This window comes from Equus asinus, unplaced genomic scaffold (assembly GCF_041296235.1).
Source record: "Equus asinus isolate D_3611 breed Donkey unplaced genomic scaffold, EquAss-T2T_v2 contig_814, whole genome shotgun sequence".
NCBI classification, from domain to species: Eukaryota; Metazoa; Chordata; class Mammalia; order Perissodactyla; family Equidae; genus Equus; species Equus asinus.
This window is the reverse complement of record NW_027225532.1, coordinates 167,501-186,074: the sequence shown is the minus strand read 5'-3', so window position 1 is coordinate 186,074 and position 18,574 is coordinate 167,501.

Genomic DNA, 18,574 nt, shown 5'->3' with positions numbered 1-18,574 from the left:
TTGCCAGGTCTGCACGCCCTTGTGTTTTTTTTCTGCTTAAAGGTTGCAACCTGAGCTAGCTTCTTTTGCCCATGTCCCTCAGTTTCAGAGGGTGGATTTCTCCGTGTTGCTTTTTCCCCAGGCCTCCACGCCCTTGTGTGTTTCTTTTGCTTAAAGATTGCCACCTGAAGCCAGCCTCTCTTGCCCATCTTCCTCAGTTTCAGAGGGTAGATATTTCAGGGTTGCTTTTTCCCCAGGTCTCCACGCCTTTGTGTTTTGTTTTTGCTTAACGAGTGCCACCTGAGCTAGCCTCTCTTGCCCATGTTCCTCAGTTTCAGAGGGTAGATATTTCAGGGTTGCTTTGTCCCCAGGTCTCCATGCCTTTGGGTTTTGTTTTTGCTTAACGATTGCCACCTGAGGTAGCCTCTGTTGCCCATCTTCGTCCGTTTCAGAGGGTGGATTTCTCAGTGTTGCCTTTTCCCCAGCTCCCCACGCCCTTGTGTGTTTCTTTTGCTTAAAGATTGTCACCTGAGCTAGGCACTGTTGCCCTGCTTCCTCAGTTTCAGAGGGTACCTTTTTCAGGGTTGCTTTTTCACCGGGTCTCCTCGCCATTGTATTTTTTTATCTTATTTTTTTTGCTTAAAGATTGCCACCTGAGCTAGCCTCTGTTGCGCTTCTTTCTCAGTTCTAGAGGGTAGATTTCTCCGTGTTGCTTTTTCCCCAGGTCTCCACGCACTTCCTTTTATTTTTCCTTAAAAATTGCCACCTGAGCTAGCCTCTGTTGTCCATCTTCGTCGGTTTCAGAGGGTAGATTTCTCACTGTGGCTTTTTTGCCAGGTCTGCACGCCCTTGTGTTTTTTTTCTGCTTAAAGGTTGCAACCTGAGCTAGCTTCTTTTGCCCATGTCCCTCAGTTTCAGAGGGTGGATTTCTCCGTGTTGCTTTTTCCCCAGGCCTCCACGCCCTTGTGTGTTTCTTTTGCTTAAAGATTGCCACCTGAAGCCAGCCTCTCTTGCCCATCTTCCTCAGTTTCAGAGGGTAGATATTTCAGGGTTGCTTTTTCCCCAGGTCTCCACGCCTTTGTGTTTTGTTTTTGCTTAACGAGTGCCACCTGAGCTAGCCTCTCTTGCCCATGTTCCTCAGTTTCAGAGGGTAGATATTTCAGGGTTGCTTTGTCCCCAGGGCTCCACGCCTTTGTGCTTTGTTTTTGCTTAAGGATTGCCACCTGAGGTAGCCTCTCTTGCCCATCTTCCTCAGTTTCAGAGGGTGGATTTCTCCGTGTTGCTTTTTCCCCAGGTCTCCACGCCCTTGTGTGTTTCTTTTGCTTAAAGATTGCCACCTGAGCTAGCCTCTGTTGCCCATCTTCGTCCGTTTCAGAGGGTGGATTTCTCAGTGTTGCCTTTTCGCCAGCTCCCCACGCCCTTGTGTGTTTCTTTTGCTTAAAGATTGTCACCTGAGCTAGGCACTGTTGCCCTGCTTCCTCAGTTTCAGAGGGTACCTTTTTCAGGGTTGCTTTTTCACCGGGTCTCCTCGCCATTGTATTTTTTTATCTTATTTTTTTTGCTTAAAGATTGCCACCTGAGCTAGCCTCTGTTGCGCTTCTTTCTCAGTTCTAGAGGGTAGATTTCTCCGTGTTGCTTTTTCCCCAGGTCTCCACGCACTTCCTTTTATTTTTCCTTAAAAATTGCCACCTGAGCTAGCCTCTGTTGTCCATCTTCGTCGGTTTCAGAGGGTAGATTTCTCACTGTGGCTTTTTTGCCAGGTCTGCACGCCCTTGTGTTTTTTTTCTGCTTAAAGGTTGCAACCTGAGCTAGCTTCTTTTGCCCATGTCCCTCAGTTTCAGAGGGTGGATTTCTCCGTGTTGCTTTTTCCCCAGGCCTCCACGCCCTTGTGTGTTTCTTTTGCTTAAAGATTGCCACCTGAAGCCAGCCTCTCTTGCCCATCTTCCTCAGTTTCAGAGGGTAGATATTTCAGGGTTGCTTTTTCCCCAGGTCTCCACGCCTTTGTGTTTTGTTTTTGCTTAACGAGTGCCACCTGAGCTAGCCTCTCTTGCCCATGTTCCTCAGTTTCAGAGGGTAGATATTTCAGGGTTGCTTTGTCCCCAGGTCTCCATGCCTTTGGGTTTTGTTTTTGCTTAACGATTGCCACCTGAGGTAGCCTCTGTTGCCCATCTTCGTCCGTTTCAGAGGGTGGATTTCTCAGTGTTGCCTTTTCCCCAGCTCCCCACGCCCTTGTGTGTTTCTTTTGCTTAAAGATTGTCACCTGAGCTAGGCACTGTTGCCCTGCTTCCTCAGTTTCAGAGGGTACCTTTTTCAGGGTTGCTTTTTCACCGGGTCTCCTCGCCATTGTATTTTTTTATCTTATTTTTTTTGCTTAAAGATTGCCACCTGAGCTAGCCTCTGTTGCGCTTCTTTCTCAGTTCTAGAGGGTAGATTTCTCCGTGTTGCTTTTTCCCCAGGTCTCCACGCACTTCCTTTTATTTTTCCTTAAAAATTGCCACCTGAGCTAGCCTCTGTTGTCCATCTTCGTCGGTTTCAGAGGGTAGATTTCTCACTGTGGCTTTTTTGCCAGGTCTGCACGCCCTTGTGTTTTTTTTCTGCTTAAAGGTTGCAACCTGAGCTAGCTTCTTTTGCCCATGTCCCTCAGTTTCAGAGGGTGGATTTCTCCGTGTTGCTTTTTCCCCAGGCCTCCACGCCCTTGTGTGTTTCTTTTGCTTAAAGATTGCCACCTGAAGCCAGCCTCTCTTGCCCATCTTCCTCAGTTTCAGAGGGTAGATATTTCAGGGTTGCTTTTTCCCCAGGTCTCCACGCCTTTGTGTTTTGTTTTTGCTTAACGAGTGCCACCTGAGCTAGCCTCTCTTGCCCATGTTCCTCAGTTTCAGAGGGTAGATATTTCAGGGTTGCTTTGTCCCCAGGTCTCCATGCCTTTGGGTTTTGTTTTTGCTTAACGATTGCCACCTGAGGTAGCCTCTGTTGCCCATCTTCGTCCGTTTCAGAGGGTGGATTTCTCAGTGTTGCCTTTTCCCCAGCTCCCCACGCCCTTGTGTGTTTCTTTTGCTTAAAGATTGTCACCTGAGCTAGGCACTGTTGCCCTGCTTCCTCAGTTTCAGAGGGTACCTTTTTCAGGGTTGCTTTTTCACCGGGTCTCCTCGCCATTGTATTTTTTTATCTTATTTTTTTTGCTTAAAGATTGCCACCTGAGCTAGCCTCTGTTGCGCTTCTTTCTCAGTTCTAGAGGGTAGATTTCTCCGTGTTGCTTTTTCCCCAGGTCTCCACGCACTTCCTTTTATTTTTCCTTAAAAATTGCCACCTGAGCTAGCCTCTGTTGTCCATCTTCGTCGGTTTCAGAGGGTAGATTTCTCACTGTGGCTTTTTTGCCAGGTCTGCACGCCCTTGTGTTTTTTTTCTGCTTAAAGGTTGCAACCTGAGCTAGCTTCTTTTGCCCATGTCCCTCAGTTTCAGAGGGTGGATTTCTCCGTGTTGCTTTTTCCCCAGGCCTCCACGCCCTTGTGTGTTTCTTTTGCTTAAAGATTGCCACCTGAAGCCAGCCTCTCTTGCCCATCTTCCTCAGTTTCAGAGGGTAGATATTTCAGGGTTGCTTTTTCCCCAGGTCTCCACGCCTTTGTGTTTTGTTTTTGCTTAACGATTGCCACCTGAGCTAGCCTCTCTTGCCCATGTTCCTCAGTTTCAGAGGGTAGATATTTCAGGGTTGCTTTGTCCCCAGGGCTCCACGCCTTTGTGCTTTGTTTTTGCTTAAGGATTGCCACCTGAGGTAGCCTCTCTTGCCCATCTTCCTCAGTTTCAGAGGGTGGATTTCTCCGTGTTGCTTTTTCCCCAGGTCTCCACGCCCTTGTGTGTTTCTTTTGCTTAAAGATTGCCACCTGAGCTAGCCTCTGTTGCCCATCTTCGTCCGTTTCAGAGGGTGGATTTCTCAGTGTTGCCTTTTCGCCAGCTCCCCACGCCCTTGTGTGTTTCTTTTGCTTAAAGATTGTCACCTGAGCTAGGCACTGTTGCCCTGCTTCCTCAGTTTCAGAGGGTACCTTTTTCAGGGTTGCTTTTTCACCGCGTCTCCTCGCCATTGTATTTTTTTATCTTATTTTTTTTGCTTAAAGATTGCCACCTGAGCTAGCCTCTGTTGCGCTTCTTTCTCAGTTCTAGAGGGTAGATTTCTCCGTGTTGCTTTTTCCCCAGGTCTCCACGCACTTCCTTTTATTTTTCCTTAAAAATTGCCACCTGAGCTAGCCTCTGTTGTCCATCTTCGTCGGTTTCAGAGGGTAGATTTCTCACTGTTGCTTTTTTGCCAGGTCTGCACGCCCTTGTGTTTTTTTTCTGCTTAAAGGTTGCAACCTGAGCTAGCTTCTTTTGCCCATGTCCCTCAGTTTCAGAGGGTGGATTTCTCCGTGTTGCTTTTTCCCCAGGCCTCCACGCCCTTGTGTGTTTCTTTTGCTTAAAGATTGCCACCTGAAGCCAGCCTCTCTTGCCCATCTTCCTCAGTTTCAGAGGGTAGATATTTCAGGGTTGCTTTTTCCCCAGGTCTCCACGCCTTTGTGTTTTGTTTTTGCTTAACGATTGCCACCTGAGCTAGCCTCTCTTGCCCATGTTCCTCAGTTTCAGAGGGTAGATATTTCAGGTTTGCTTTGTCCCCAGGGCTCCACGCCTTTGTGCTTTGTTTTTGCTTAAGGATTGCCACCTGAGGTAGCCTCTCTTGCCCATCTTCCTCAGTTTCAGAGGGTGGATTTCTCCGTGTTGCTTTTTCCCCAGGTCTCCACGCCCTTGTGTGTTTCTTTTGCTTAAAGATTGCCACCTGAGCTAGCCTCTGTTGCCCATCTTCGTCCGTTTCAGAGGGTGGATTTCTCAGTGTTGCCTTTTCGCCAGCTCCCCACGCCCTTGTGTGTTTCTTTTGCTTAAAGATTGTCACCTGAGCTAGGCACTGTTGCCCTGCTTCCTCAGTTTCAGAGGGTACCTTTTTCAGGGTTGCTTTTTCACCGGGTCTCCTCGCCATTGTATTTTTTTATCTTATTTTTTTTGCTTAAAGATTGCCACCTGAGCTAGCCTCTGTTGCGCTTCTTTCTCAGTTCTAGAGGGTAGATTTCTCCGTGTTGCTTTTTCCCCAGGTCTCCACGCACTTCCTTTTATTTTTCCTTAAAAATTGCCACCTGAGCTAGCCTCTGTTGTCCATCTTCGTCGGTTTCAGAGGGTAGATTTCTCACTGTGGCTTTTTTGCCAGGTCTGCACGCCCTTGTGTTTTTTTTCTGCTTAAAGGTTGCAACCTGAGCTAGCTTCTTTTGCCCATGTCCCTCAGTTTCAGAGGGTGGATTTCTCCGTGTTGCTTTTTCCCCAGGCCTCCACGCCCTTGTGTGTTTCTTTTGCTTAAAGATTGCCACCTGAAGCCAGCCTCTCTTGCCCATCTTCCTCAGTTTCAGAGGGTAGATATTTCAGGGTTGCTTTTTCCCCAGGTCTCCACGCCTTTGTGTTTTGTTTTTGCTTAACGATTGCCACCTGAGCTAGCCTCTCTTGCCCATGTTCCTCAGTTTCAGAGGGTAGATATTTCAGGGTTGCTTTGTCCCCAGGGCTCCACGCCTTTGTGCTTTGTTTTTGCTTAAGGATTGCCACCTGAGGTAGCCTCTCTTGCCCATCTTCCTCAGTTTCAGAGGGTGGATTTCTCCGTGTTGCTTTTTCCCCAGGTCTCCACGCCCTTGTGTGTTTCTTTTGCTTAAAGATTGCCACCTGAGCTAGCCTCTGTTGCCCATCTTCGTCCGTTTCAGAGGGTGGATTTCTCAGTGTTGCCTTTTCGCCAGCTCCCCACGCCCTTGTGTGTTTCTTTTGCTTAAAGATTGTCACCTGAGCTAGGCACTGTTGCCCTGCTTCCTCAGTTTCAGAGGGTACCTTTTTCAGGGTTGCTTTTTCACCGGGTCTCCTCGCCATTGTATTTTTTTATCTTATTTTTTTTGCTTAAAGATTGCCACCTGAGCTAGCCTCTGTTGCGCTTCTTTCTCAGTTCTAGAGGGTAGATTTCTCCGTGTTGCTTTTTCCCCAGGTCTCCACGCACTTCCTTTTATTTTTCCTTAAAAATTGCCACCTGAGCTAGCCTCTGTTGTCCATCTTCGTCGGTTTCAGAGGGTAGATTTCTCACTGTGGCTTTTTTGCCAGGTCTGCACGCCCTTGTGTTTTTTTTCTGCTTAAAGGTTGCAACCTGAGCTAGCTTCTTTTGCCCATGTCCCTCAGTTTCAGAGGGTGGATTTCTCCGTGTTGCTTTTTCCCCAGGCCTCCACGCCCTTGTGTGTTTCTTTTGCTTAAAGATTGCCACCTGAAGCCAGCCTCTCTTGCCCATCTTCCTCAGTTTCAGAGGGTAGATATTTCAGGGTTGCTTTTTCCCCAGGTCTCCACGCCTTTGTGTTTTGTTTTTGCTTAACGATTGCCACCTGAGCTAGCCTCTCTTGCCCATGTTCCTCAGTTTCAGAGGGTAGATATTTCAGGGTTGCTTTGTCCCCAGGGCTCCACGCCTTTGTGCTTTGTTTTTGCTTAAGGATTGCCACCTGAGGTAGCCTCTCTTGCCCATCTTCCTCAGTTTCAGAGGGTGGATTTCTCCGTGTTGCTTTTTCCCCAGGTCTCCACGCCCTTGTGTGTTTCTTTTGCTTAAAGATTGCCACCTGAGCTAGCCTCTGTTGCCCATCTTCGTCCGTTTCAGAGGGTGGATTTCTCAGTGTTGCCTTTTCGCCAGCTCCCCACGCCCTTGTGTGTTTCTTTTGCTTAAAGATTGTCACCTGAGCTAGGCACTGTTGCCCTGCTTCCTCAGTTTCAGAGGGTACCTTTTTCAGGGTTGCTTTTTCACCGCGTCTCCTCGCCATTGTATTTTTTTATCTTATTTTTTTTGCTTAAAGATTGCCACCTGAGCTAGCCTCTGTTGCGCTTCTTTCTCAGTTCTAGAGGGTAGATTTCTCCGTGTTGCTTTTTCCCCAGGTCTCCACGCACTTCCTTTTATTTTTCCTTAAAAATTGCCACCTGAGCTAGCCTCTGTTGTCCATCTTCGTCGGTTTCAGAGGGTAGATTTCTCACTGTGGCTTTTTTGCCAGGTCTGCACGCCCTTGTGTTTTTTTTCTGCTTAAAGGTTGCAACCTGAGCTAGCTTCTTTTGCCCATGTCCCTCAGTTTCAGAGGGTGGATTTCTCCGTGTTGCTTTTTCCCCAGGCCTCCACGCCCTTGTGTGTTTCTTTTGCTTAAAGATTGCCACCTGAAGCCAGCCTCTCTTGCCCATCTTCCTCAGTTTCAGAGGGTAGATATTTCAGGGTTGCTTTTTCCCCAGGTCTCCACGCCTTTGTGTTTTGTTTTTGCTTAACGATTGCCACCTGAGCTAGCCTCTCTTGCCCATGTTCCTCAGTTTCAGAGGGTAGATATTTCAGGGTTGCTTTGTCCCCAGGGCTCCACGCCTTTGTGCTTTGTTTTTGCTTAAGGATTGCCACCTGAGGTAGCCTCTCTTGCCCATCTTCCTCAGTTTCAGAGGGTGGATTTCTCCGTGTTGCTTTTTCCCCAGGTCTCCACGCCCTTGTGTGTTTCTTTTGCTTAAAGATTGCCACCTGAGCTAGCCTCTGTTGCCCATCTTCGTCCGTTTCAGAGGGTGGATTTCTCAGTGTTGCCTTTTCGCCAGCTCCCCACGCCCTTGTGTGTTTCTTTTGCTTAAAGATTGTCACCTGAGCTAGGCACTGTTGCCCTGCTTCCTCAGTTTCAGAGGGTACCTTTTTCAGGGTTGCTTTTTCACCGGGTCTCCTCGCCATTGTATTTTTTTATCTTATTTTTTTTGCTTAAAGATTGCCACCTGAGCTAGCCTCTGTTGCGCTTCTTTCTCAGTTCTAGAGGGTAGATTTCTCCGTGTTGCTTTTTCCCCAGGTCTCCACGCACTTCCTTTTATTTTTCCTTAAAAATTGCCACCTGAGCTAGCCTCTGTTGTCCATCTTCGTCGGTTTCAGAGGGTAGATTTCTCACTGTGGCTTTTTTGCCAGGTCTGCACGCCCTTGTGTTTTTTTTCTGCTTAAAGGTTGCAACCTGAGCTAGCTTCTTTTGCCCATGTCCCTCAGTTTCAGAGGGTGGATTTCTCCGTGTTGCTTTTTCCCCAGGCCTCCACGCCCTTGTGTGTTTCTTTTGCTTAACGATTGCCACCTGAGCTAGCCTCTGTTGCCCATCTTCGTCCGTTTCAGAGGGTGGATTTCTCAGTGTTGCCTTTTCCCCAGCTCCCCACGCCCTTGTGTGTTTCTTTTGCTTAAAGATTGCCACCTGAAGCCAGCCTCTCTTGCCCATCTTCCTCAGTTTCAGAGGGTAGATATTTCAGGGTTGCTTTTTCCCCAGGTCTCCACGCCTTTGGGTTTTGTTTTTGCTTAACGATTACCACCTGAGCTAGCCTCGCTTGCCCATCTTCCTGAGTTTCAGAGGGTCGATATCTCCGTGTTGCTGTTTCCCCAGGTCTCCACGCCCTTGTGTGTTTCTTTTGCTTAACGTTTGCCACCTGAAGCCAGCCTCTCTTGCCCATCTTCCTCAGTTTCAGAGGGTAGATATTTCAGGGTTGCTTTTTCCCCAGGTCTCCACGCCTTTGTGTTTTGTTTTTGCTTAACGAGTGCCACCTGAGCTAGCCTCTCTTGCCCATGTTCCTCAGTTTCAGAGGGTAGATATTTCAGGGTTGCTTTGTCCCCAGGGCTCCACGCCTTTGTGCTTTGTTTTTGCTTAAGGATTGCCACCTGAGGTAGCCTCTCTTGCCCATCTTCCTCAGTTTCAGAGGGTGGATTTCTCCGTGTTGCTTTTTCCCCAGGTCTCCACGCCCTTGTGTGTTTCTTTTGCTTAAAGATTGCCACCTGAGCTAGCCTCTGTTGCCCATCTTCGTCCGTTTCAGAGGGTGGATTTCTCAGTGTTGCCTTTTCGCCAGCTCCCCACGCCCTTGTGTGTTTCTTTTGCTTAAAGATTGTCACCTGAGCTAGGCACTGTTGCCCTGCTTCCTCAGTTTCAGAGGGTACCTTTTTCAGGGTTGCTTTTTCACCGGGTCTCCTCGCCATTGTATTTTTTTATCTTATTTTTTTTGCTTAAAGATTGCCACCTGAGCTAGCCTCTGTTGCGCTTCTTTCTCAGTTCTAGAGGGTAGATTTCTCCGTGTTGCTTTTTCCCCAGGTCTCCACGCACTTCCTTTTATTTTTCCTTAAAAATTGCCACCTGAGCTAGCCTCTGTTGTCCATCTTCGTCGGTTTCAGAGGGTAGATTTCTCACTGTGGCTTTTTTGCCAGGTCTGCACGCCCTTGTGTTTTTTTTCTGCTTAAAGGTTGCAACCTGAGCTAGCTTCTTTTGCCCATGTCCCTCAGTTTCAGAGGGTGGATTTCTCCGTGTTGCTTTTTCCCCAGGCCTCCACGCCCTTGTGTGTTTCTTTTGCTTAACGATTGCCACCTGAGCTAGCCTCTGTTGCCCATCTTCGTCCGTTTCAGAGGGTGGATTTCTCAGTGTTGCCTTTTCCCCAGCTCCCCACGCCCTTGTGTGTTTCTTTTGCTTAAAGATTGCCACCTGAGCTAGCCTCTGTTGTCCATCTTCGTCGGTTTCAGAGGGTAGATTTCTCACTGTTGCTTTTTTGCCAGGTCTGCACGCACTTGTGTTTTTTTCTGCTTAAAGGTTGCAACCTGAGCTAGCTTCTTTTGCCCATGTCCCTCAGTTTCAGAGGGTGGATTTCTCCGTGTTGCTTTTTCCCCAGGCCTCCACGCCCTTGTGTGTTTCTTTTGCTTAAAGATTGCCACCTGAAGCCAGCCTCTCTTGCCCATCCTCCTCAGTTTCAGAGGGTAGATATTTCAGGGTTGCTTTTTCCCCAGGTCTCCACGCCTTTGTGTTTTGTTTTTGCTTAACGAGTGCCACCTGAGCTAGCCTCTCTTGCCCATGTTCCTCAGTTTCAGAGGGTAGATATTTCAGGGTTGCTTTGTCCCCAGGGCTCCACGCCTTTGTGCTTTGTTTTTGCTTAAGGATTGCCACCTGAGGTAGCCTCTCTTGCCCATCTTCCTCAGTTTCAGAGGGTGGATTTCTCCGTGTTGCTTTTTCCCCAGGTCTCCACGCCCTTGTGTGTTTCTTTTGCTTAAAGATTGCCACCTGAGCTAGCCTCTGTTGCCCATCTTCGTCCGTTTCAGAGGGTGGATTTCTCAGTGTTGCCTTTTCGCCAGCTCCCCACGCCCTTGTGTGTTTCTTTTGCTTAAAGATTGTCACCTGAGCTAGGCACTGTTGCCCTGCTTCCTCAGTTTCAGAGGGTACCTTTTTCAGGGTTGCTTTTTCACCGGGTCTCCTCGCCATTGTATTTTTTTATCTTATTTTTTTTGCTTAAAGATTGCCACCTGAGCTAGCCTCTGTTGCGCTTCTTTCTCAGTTCTAGAGGGTAGATTTCTCCGTGTTGCTTTTTCCCCAGGTCTCCACGCACTTCCTTTTATTTTTCCTTAAAAATTGCCACCTGAGCTAGCCTCTGTTGTCCATCTTCGTCGGTTTCAGAGGGTAGATTTCTCACTGTGGCTTTTTTGCCAGGTCTGCACGCCCTTGTGTTTTTTTTCTGCTTAAAGGTTGCAACCTGAGCTAGCTTCTTTTGCCCATGTCCCTCAGTTTCAGAGGGTGGATTTCTCCGTGTTGCTTTTTCCCCAGGTCTCCACGCCCTTGTGTGTTTCTTTTGCTTAAAGATTGCCACCTGAGCTAGCCTCTGTTGCCCATCTTCGTCCGTTTCAGAGGGTGGATTTCTCAGTGTTGCCTTTTCGCCAGCTCCCCACGCCCTTGTGTGTTTCTTTTGCTTAAAGATTGTCACCTGAGCTAGGCACTGTTGCCCTGCTTCCTCAGTTTCAGAGGGTACCTTTTTCAGGGTTGCTTTTTCACCGGGTCTCCTCGCCATTGTATTTTTTTATCTTATTTTTTTTGCTTAAAGATTGCCACCTGAGCTACCCTCTGTTGCGCTTCTTGCTCAGTTCTAGAGGGTAGATTTCTCCGTGTTGCTTTTTCCCCAGGTCTCCACGCACTTCCTTTTATTTTTCCTTAAAAATTGCCACCTGAGCTAGCCTCTGTTGTCCATCTTCGTCGGTTTCAGAGGGTAGATTTCTCACTGTTGCTTTTTTGCCAGGTCTGCACGCCCTTGTGTTTTTTTTCTGCTTAAAGGTTGCAACCTGAGCTAGCTTCTTTTGCCCATGTCCCTCAGTTTCAGAGGGTGGATTTCTCCGTGTTGCTTTTTCCCCAGGCCTCCACGCCCTTGTGTGTTTCTTTTGCTTAACGATTGCCACCTGAGCTAGCCTCTGTTGCCCATCTTCGTCCGTTTCAGAGGGTGGATTTCTCAGTGTTGCCTTTTCCCCAGCTCCCCACGCCCTTGTGTGTTTCTTTTGCTTAAAGATTGCCACCTGAGCTAGCCTCTGTTGTCCATCTTCGTCGGTTTCAGAGGGTAGATTTCTCACTGTTGCTTTTTTGCCAGGTCTGCACGCCCTTGTGTTTTTTTCTGCTTAAAGGTTGCAACCTGAGCTAGCTTCTTTTGCCCATGTCCCTCAGTTTCAGAGGGTGGATTTCTCCGTGTTGCTTTTTCCCCAGGCCTCCACGCCCTTGTGTGTTTCTTTTGCTTAAAGATTGCCACCTGAAGCCAGCCTCTCTTGCCCATCTTCCTCAGTTTCAGAGGGTAGATATTTCAGGGTTGCTTTTTCCCCAGGTCTCCACGCCTTTGTGTTTTGTTTTTGCTTAACGAGTGCCACCTGAGCTAGCCTCTCTTGCCCATGTTCCTCAGTTTCAGAGGGTAGATATTTCAGGGTTGCTTTGTCCCCAGGGCTCCACGCCTTTGTGCTTTGTTTTTGCTTAAGGATTGCCACCTGAGGTAGCCTCTCTTGCCCATCTTCCTCAGTTTCAGAGGGTGGATTTCTCCGTGTTGCTTTTTCCCCAGGTCTCCACGCCCTTGTGTGTTTCTTTTGCTTAAAGATTGCCACCTGAGCTAGCCTCTGTTGCCCATCTTCGTCCGTTTCAGAGGGTGGATTTCTCAGTGTTGCCTTTTCGCCAGCTCCCCACGCCCTTGTGTGTTTCTTTTGCTTAAAGATTGTCACCTGAGCTAGGCACTGTTGCCCTGCTTCCTCAGTTTCAGAGGGTACCTTTTTCAGGGTTGCTTTTTCACCGGGTCTCCTCGCCATTGTATTTTTTTATCTTATTTTTTTTGCTTAAAGATTGCCACCTGAGCTAGCCTCTGTTGCGCTTCTTTCTCAGTTCTAGAGGGTAGATTTCTCCGTGTTGCTTTTTCCCCAGGTCTCCACGCACTTCCTTTTATTTTTCCTTAAAAATTGCCACCTGAGCTAGCCTCTGTTGTCCATCTTCGTCGGTTTCAGAGGGTAGATTTCTCACTGTTGCTTTTTTGCCAGGTCTGCACGCCCTTGTGTTTTTTTTCTGCTTAAAGGTTGCAACCTGAGCTAGCTTCTTTTGCCCATGTCCCTCAGTTTCAGAGGGTGGATTTCTCCGTGTTGCTTTTTCCCCAGGCCTCCACGCCCTTGTGTGTTTCTTTTGCTTAAAGATTGCCACCTGAAGCCAGCCTCTCTTGCCCATCTTCCTCAGTTTCAGAGGGTAGATATTTCAGGGTTGCTTTTTCCCCAGGTCTCCACGCCTTTGTGTTTTGTTTTTGCTTAACGAGTGCCACCTGAGCTAGCCTCTCTTGCCCATGTTCCTCAGTTTCAGAGGGTAGATATTTCAGGGTTGCTTTGTCCCCAGGGCTCCACGCCTTTGTGCTTTGTTTTTGCTTAAGGATTGCCACCTGAGGTAGCCTCTCTTGCCCATCTTCCTCAGTTTCAGAGGGTGGATTTCTCCGTGTTGCTTTTTCCCCAGGTCTCCACGCCCTTGTGTGTTTCTTTTGCTTAAAGATTGCCACCTGAGCTAGCCTCTGTTGCCCATCTTCGTCCGTTTCAGAGGGTGGATTTCTCAGTGTTGCCTTTTCGCCAGCTCCCCACGCCCTTGTGTGTTTCTTTTGCTTAAAGATTGTCACCTGAGCTAGGCACTGTTGCCCTGCTTCCTCAGTTTCAGAGGGTACCTTTTTCAGGGTTGCTTTTTCACCGGGTCTCCTCGCCATTGTATTTTTTTATCTTATTTTTTTTGCTTAAAGATTGCCACCTGAGCTAGCCTCTGTTGCGCTTCTTGCTCAGTTCTAGAGGGTAGATTTCTCCGTGTTGCTTTTTCCCCAGGTCTCCACGCACTTCCTTTTATTTTTCCTTAAAAATTGCCACCTGAGCTAGCCTCTGTTGTCCATCTTCGTCGGTTTCAGAGGGTAGATTTCTCACTGTGGCTTTTTTGCCAGGTCTGCACGCCCTTGTGTTTTTTTTCTGCTTAAAGGTTGCAACCTGAGCTAGCTTCTTTTGCCCATGTCCCTCAGTTTCAGAGGGTGGATTTCTCCGTGTTGCTTTTTCCCCAGGCCTCCACGCCCTTGTGTGTTTCTTTTGCTTAACGATTGCCACCTGAGCTAGCCTCTGTTGCCCATCTTCGTCCGTTTCAGAGGGTGGATTTCTCAGTGTTGCCTTTTCCCCAGCTCCCCACGCCCTTGTGTGTTTCTTTTGCTTAAAGATTGCCACCTGAAGCCAGCCTCTCTTGCCCATCTTCCTCAGTTTCAGAGGGTAGATATTTCAGGGTTGCTTTTTCCCCAGGTCTCCACGCCTTTGGGTTTTGTTTTTGCTTAACGATTGCCACCTGAGCTAGCCTCTCTTGCCCATCTTCCTGAGTTTCAGAGGGTCGATATCTCCGTGTTGCTGCTTCCCCAGGTCTCCACGCCCTTGTGTGTTTCTTTTGCTTAACGTTTGCCACCTGAAGCCAGCCTCTCTTGCCCATCTTCCTCAGTTTCAGAGGGTAGATATTTCAGGGTTGCTTTTTCCCCAGGTCTCCACGCCTTTGTGTTTTGTTTTTGCTTAACGAGTGCCACCTGAGCTAGCCTCTCTTGCCCATGTTCCTCAGTTTCAGAGGGTAGATATTTCAGGGTTGCTTTGTCCGCAGGGCTCCACGCCTTTGTGCTTTGTTTTTGCTTAAGGATTGCCACCTGAGGTAGCCTCTCTTGCCCATCTTCCTCAGTTTCAGAGGGTGGATTTCTCAGTGTTGCCTTTTCGCCAGCTCCCCACGCCCTTGTGTGTTTCTTTTGCTTAAAGATTGTCACCTGAGCTAGGCACTGTTGCCCTGCTTCCTCAGTTTCAGAGGGTACCTTTTTCAGGGTTGCTTTTTGACCGGGTCTCCTCGCCATTGTATTTTTTTATCTTATTTTTTTTGCTTAAAGATTGCCACCTGAGCTAGCCTCTGTTGCGCTTCTTGCTCAGTTCTAGAGGGTAGATTTCTCCGTGTTGCTTTTTCCCCAGGTCTCCACGCACTTCCTTTTATTTTTCCTTAAAAATTGCCACCTGAGCTAGCCTCTGTTGTCCATCTTCGTCGGTTTCAGAGGGTAGATTTCTCACTGTGGCTTTTTTGCCAGGTCTGCACGCCCTTGTGTTTTTTTTCTGCTTAAAGGTTGCAACCTGAGCTAGCTTCTTTTGCCCATGTCCCTCAGTTTCAGAGGGTGGATTTCTCCGTGTTGCTTTTTCCCCAGGCCTCCACGCCCTTGTGTGTTTCTTTTGCTTAACGATTGCCACCTGAGCTAGCCTCTGTTGCCCATCTTCGTCCGTTTCAGAGGGTGGATTTCTCAGTGTTGCCTTTTCCCCAGCTCCCCACGCCCTTGTGTGTTTCTTTTGCTTAAAGATTGCCACCTGAGCTAGCCTCTGTTGTCCATCTTCGTCGGTTTCAGAGGGTAGATTTCTCACTGTTGCTTTTTTGCCAGGTCTGCACGCCCTTGTGTTTTTTTCTGCTTAAAGGTTGCAACCTGAGCTAGCTTCTTTTGCCCATGTCCCTCAGTTTCAGAGGGTGGATTTCTCCGTGTTGCTTTTTCCCCAGGCCTCCACGCCCTTGTGTGTTTCTTTTGCTTAAAGATTGCCACCTGAAGCCAGCCTCTCTTGCCCATCTTCCTCAGTTTCAGAGGGTAGATATTTCAGGGTTGCTTTTTCCCCAGGTCTCCACGCCTTTGTGTTTTGTTTTTGCTTAACGAGTGCCACCTGAGCTAGCCTCTCTTGCCCATGTTCCTCAGTTTCAGAGGGTAGATATTTCAGGGTTGCTTTGTCCCCAGGGCTCCACGCCTTTGTGCTTTGTTTTTGCTTAAGGATTGCCACCTGAGGTAGCCTCTCTTGCCCATCTTCCTCAGTTTCAGAGGGTGGATTTCTCCGTGTTGCTTTTTCCCCAGGCCTCCACGCCCTTGTGTGTTTCTTTTGCTTAAAGATTGCCACCTGAAGCCAGCCTCTCTTGCCCATCTTCCTCAGTTTCAGAGGGTAGATATTTCAGGGTTGCTTTTTCCCCAGGTCTCCACGCCTTTGTGTTTTGTTTTTGCTTAACGAGTGCCACCTGAGCTAGCCTCTCTTGCCCATGTTCCTCAGTTTCAGAGGGTAGATATTTCAGGGTTGCTTTGTCCCCAGGGCTCCACGCCTTTGTGCTTTGTTTTTGCTTAAGGATTGCCACCTGAGGTAGCCTCTCTTGCCCATCTTCCTCAGTTTCAGAGGGTGGATTTCTCCGTGTTGCTTTTTCCCCAGGTCTCCACGCCCTTGTGTGTTTCTTTTGCTTAAAGATTGCCACCTGAGCTAGCCTCTGTTGCCCATCTTCGTCCGTTTCAGAGGGTGGATTTCTCAGTGTTGCCTTTTCGCCAGCTCCCCACGCCCTTGTGTGTTTCTTTTGCTTAAAGATTGTCACCTGAGCTAGGCACTGTTGCCCTGCTTCCTCAGTTTCAGAGGGTACCTTTTTCAGGGTTGCTTTTTGACCGGGTCTCCTCGCCATTGTATTTTTTTATCTTATTTTTTTTGCTTAAAGATTGCCACCTGAGCTAGCCTCTGTTGCGCTTCTTTCTCAGTTCTAGAGGGTAGATTTCTCCGTGTTGCTTTTTCCCCAGGTCTCCACGCACTTCCTTTCATTTTTCCTTAAAAATTGCCACCTGAGCTAGCCCCTGTTGCCCATCTTCGTCGGTTTCAGAGGGTAGATTTCTCAGTGTTGATTTTTCCCCATTTCTCCACGCCCTCGTGCTTTTTTTTTTTTATTTCCTTAAATGTCGGCGCCTGAGCTAGCTTCTTTTGCCCATCTTCGTCAGTTTCAGCGGGTAGACTCTCCGCCTGCCTTCGACAGGCCCTCTGGACTGGAAAGCTTTCCTCCTCCCGTCATCACGGTCCTTCTCGGATGACGTGCCTGGTTTCGGTTTGACCGTCCCCGCCCGCCCTGATTTTCTAAGTCCTCCCGGGAACCCCGGGGGCGCTCCAGCCGCTCCGGGAAGCGGCGGCCTCCCGGCCGCACCGGCCCAGCCCGGCCCGGGCCGCCCCCTGGCCTCTCTGGGGGGAACTCTCCCCTTCCCCTTCCCGGTGATCGCCCGAGAAACCTTTCCCGAGTCCCCCTCCTGCGGCTGGGGCTGCGCCTTGGCGGCCGGGAGCCCGCGGGCGGACGCCCCGGGGCCGCACTGGGCCGGGAGGCTGGGTCCGAGGGGGCTCCGGGACGGGATCGGGCGGCCCGGCGGCCCGGCTGTGCTCCCCGGCGGGCCCGCGCTCCGGCTCCGTCCCGCTGAGGCGGTCGTCGGTCGCCGGGTGCCACCTGGCGGCCGCTTTTATATCGTCTCTTTCCTCCGGAGCTCCGGCGACGCGGGCCAAGGGACGGGACTCGGCCGCGGTGACCGAGGCAGAGTCCCGGGAGGCCGGCGTCGCTGGCGGGATCTGGCCCGGTGGCGCCGGGGCGTGAGCGCGACGCCCGCTCGCCGGAGATTGGAGGTGCAGGCTACTGAGGGAGGTGGCTGTCGCCGCGCCGCCCGGTGCCGGCCGGGGTGTGGGGCCTCCCGGACGGGTCGACCAGCAGCCGCCGGTGCCCCTCCGTCCCCGGGAGGGGGTGGGGGGCCGCCGCGGGGGAACGGGCGAGGGAGCTCGTCCCGTGCCCGGCCGTCGTCCCGAGGGCGGCCCGGTGGTCGGGCCTTCCGCGTCGCCGATCCCCTTTCCGCGCCCCGCTCCGGAGGTGGGCGACCGGCCGGGGCCTTGCGGGGGAGGCCCGTGGAGGGCGCGACGGGCTCGGCCGCCGGGCTGGCCTTTTCCCCACTGGTCTTCCGAGTCGACCGGCTCTGGCGGTGGGGACCGGGCCCGGTCCTCGGATGCCTCCTCCTCCGTGGCAGTTTTTTTTTCCAAGTCCCGCCCTGGAGAAGAGCGTGGACCGGCCCCGGGAGCCCTCGAGGGCGGGCCGGGGAGGGCGTCCCCGGCCCGGACGCGTGCCCGGGGTGGGTCCGGGCCGTCGGACCGGACTTCTCTCTCCGAGTTTCGCGGGTCGCGTCTTTGTCCGGAGGCGGGAGGGGGCCGGCTCGAGGCGTAGGTGGAGCCCCGGCTGAGGGACGGGAGCCACGGTCCCGCCCCGGGCCCGGTCGCCGGAGGCGCCTCCGCGGAATTCTTTTCTAAGTCCTGACCCGGCGACTCAGAGGGAGGGACCGACCGGTCCCGGCCCGCGCGGGCGGCCCGGGGAGGCTGTCCCCGGCTCCCCCTGCCGCCACGCTTCTGGGGTCGACCAGATGGCCCCGGGTGCTCCGGGCCTGGTGGCGATGGGGTCGTGCTTGGGGTCTGGTGGCCGTGGCCGTGATCCAGGGGTTCCCCTGGTGATCCGTGGGTGGGCCCCGTCTCCGGGCGCGGCGATTCTTGCCCCCGAATGGGTGGTTTTGTGCCGCCAGATAAGTGCTGACACGCTCTGCTCGGGTGACAGTCGCCCGAGAGCTTCCGGGTGCCTGGATGCGTGTGCGGGGAGGGCTCCGGGCTCTGGCCGAGAACCGGACGCCCGTTTCCACCCCCGCCGCTTGAGCCGCCCGCTGGGGCCTGCGCGCCGGCTCTTGTGCGTTCCAGGCGCCCCCACGACCGTGGTGCCACCTCCGGTCTCTGGTACCCGAGGGCGGCGGGGTTAGGGGCGCGGGGTCCTCTACCACGTGCACTCCCTGCCGCCGGCACCCGGGTGCGGTCGCGACTTACCCCATCCCACCGGCTCCGTGCCAGTGCGTGTCAGGCGTTCTCGTCCTGGGGTCGTCGCCCGCGCTTGCTGGAGGAGGAGAGGGGTCGGTGAGGCTGAAGCAGGCTCCTCCGCTCGCTGTCCTCGCCGGCCTTCCCTTGCTCGGGGGTCCCTCGCGTTATGCTGCCGACCGATGTGGTGATGCTGTGCTCTCCCGGGCCGGGCCTAAGCCGTGCCAGACGAGGGACGGACGTTCATGGCGAACGGGACCGCTCTTCTCGCTCTGCCCGCGGGTCCCCTCGCCCGTTCTCCCCCGCTGCGAGTGGCGTGTGGGAGGCGGCAGGGGTGCGGAATCCGGCCCGACCTCGCTCCCCCGCCCCGTGCCTCGTGGCGTGGGCGGTGTCGGGGTCTCCGTGACGCGGCGGATGCTCTGCCTGTGCCTCTTGGCTGTGTCTCGCGGGCGGCCCTCCCCGCGGTGGGGCGGGCCGTGTTGCCGCCGCGCCGCGCGCCTTCCCGGGCGCGTGAGCGCGTTCCCCAGGCCGTTGGCGGTGCCCCTGGAGCGTTCCAGGTCGTCCCTCAGGCGCCCGAGGCCGAGT